Here is a 1884-nt window from a genome sequence, read left to right on the forward strand (position 1 = left end):
TAACTAATTCGTATTGAGTGAATATCCTTAGTCATCTTTTCCATTCGTCTCTCGACAGCATCTATCTTTGCGGAAATGGAATCTAAGTCATGGCTAGAATCGGCTCTAGCCGCTTTAGATGATCTAACGATATCTTTTTCTTGGTGCCACTCATGTGAGTGGGAAGCAGTGTTATCAATAATTTTATAAGCATCAGTTTCTGTTTTCTTCATAATAGAACCACCAGCTGCTATATCTATGTCTTTCCTTGTAGTGATGTCGCATCCTTGGTAGAATATTTGTACTATTTGACAGGTGTCTAAACCATGTTGCGGACATCCTCTTAATAACTTTTCAAATCTTGTCCACGCCTCATATAGAGTTTCATTTGGTTTCTGTGTAAACGTAACAATTTCTCCTTGAAGTCTTACGGCTTTAGATGCAGGAAAGAATTGTTTAAGAAATTTTTCAACTAAAACGTCCCATGTATCAATCGCCCCTTCAGGTAACGATTCCAACCAATCTTTGGCTTCTCCCTTTAAAGTCCAGGGAAATAACATGAGATATATCTGTTCATCCTCCACTTCTCGGATTTTAAATAGTGTGCAGATCCTATTAAAGGTACGAAGATGTTCATTTGGATCTTCCTTTGGCGCACCACTAAATTGGCATTGATTAGTCACCATATGTAGAATTTGTCCTTTGATTTCATAATCTGGTGCATTAATGTCTGGATGAGTAATTGCGTGACCTTGGCCAGTGCGTTTAGCTCTCATTCGGTCTTCCATACTTAAAGGTTCCAGATTCTCCATAATTGAATTTGTTGAATCGGAATCACTAGAGGATTCTGATTTAATGGTTCGTTCCTCAATAATCTCTGTTTGAATGATTGGTGGTTCCGGAGGAAAGTTTAGTGGTTCAGGATCTATGAATCGTCCCTGAATATTCTCCGGATTCTCAATTGTGAGGTCGGGTTCAAAAAATGGATTATCGGAAATTTGAACTGGAGTACTTGGTCGACTGGATGACGATTCTAAAGAAAAATCAACGGCGGTAATATTTGCTAAATGTCTTGATCTAGTTACAGGTGGTGAACGTACAAAAGGTGGTGAACGTCTTGCTCGGTGCATTCACTGAATATCCTATTAGTTTTTAAAAAGGAAAGAAAAATTATATAAGTTATCCAATCAATAGACTTTTCTGATTTTGCCACGTTTCGAATAGCCAAAAGATGCAGCAGAGGGGCAGGATTCGTTTGGTCTCAATATAATTGAGGACTGTTTGGCTCCAATAACCCGGTCCACGTACAAATCCAACTATTACTACGAACCAGAAAATTTTGATGTCTATCAATTTAACCACTTAAAATAAATTTTCGTAATTTTAAGAAATTTAGATAAGAAGTAGAATAAAAATCTATGTCCTAAAAACTAGAATGACGAGAAATAAGAAAGAGAAAGAGCGCGTCGAAAAAGATCGAAAATTAAAAATAAGAAAGAAAAAAGAGTGACTTATAGAACTTAAAAACACTAGACTAACCCAACCTTATTACTATCACTAACTTAAAATTATAATCGCAAATTGAGATTACTAATTGGAATGATAATTGATACATAGTAAAAGGTGTCTAAAAATATTAAAGCTTACAAGAAAAACTATATCCCAAATGGCAGTAACTTAAAAAGAAACTAAAACTTAAAAAGGCGTCGCAAAATTCTAAAGCAATTAAATCTTAGTCTAAAGAAAAGGCACTTAAGGGATTTTACGGCAAAGCCTAAAAATCTAGAAGTAAAAAATAACTATGGCAAAAACTAAGTTTAAAACTAAAAACTAGCGAAAAATACAAATATTACGCTAAAATAATTAAAAAGGGACAAAATATAAAAATATACTAAAAGTTGTAAA

General features: G+C 34.5%; 1 non-coding gene across 1 annotated transcript; it reads left to right on the forward strand.

Annotated features, from left to right (window-relative positions):
- Nucleotides 1–300: 300 nt before the first annotated feature.
- On the forward strand, nucleotides 301–407 carry LOC139895021 (small nucleolar RNA R71). The gene has a single exon (XR_011775493.1). It is a non-coding gene; the product is annotated as a small nucleolar RNA R71 (small nucleolar RNA).
- Nucleotides 408–1884: the final 1477 nt, after the last annotated feature.

This window comes from Rutidosis leptorrhynchoides, chromosome 2 (genome assembly GCF_046630445.1).
Source record: "Rutidosis leptorrhynchoides isolate AG116_Rl617_1_P2 chromosome 2, CSIRO_AGI_Rlap_v1, whole genome shotgun sequence".
In the NCBI taxonomy this organism is placed as follows: Eukaryota; Viridiplantae; Streptophyta; class Magnoliopsida; order Asterales; family Asteraceae; genus Rutidosis; species Rutidosis leptorrhynchoides.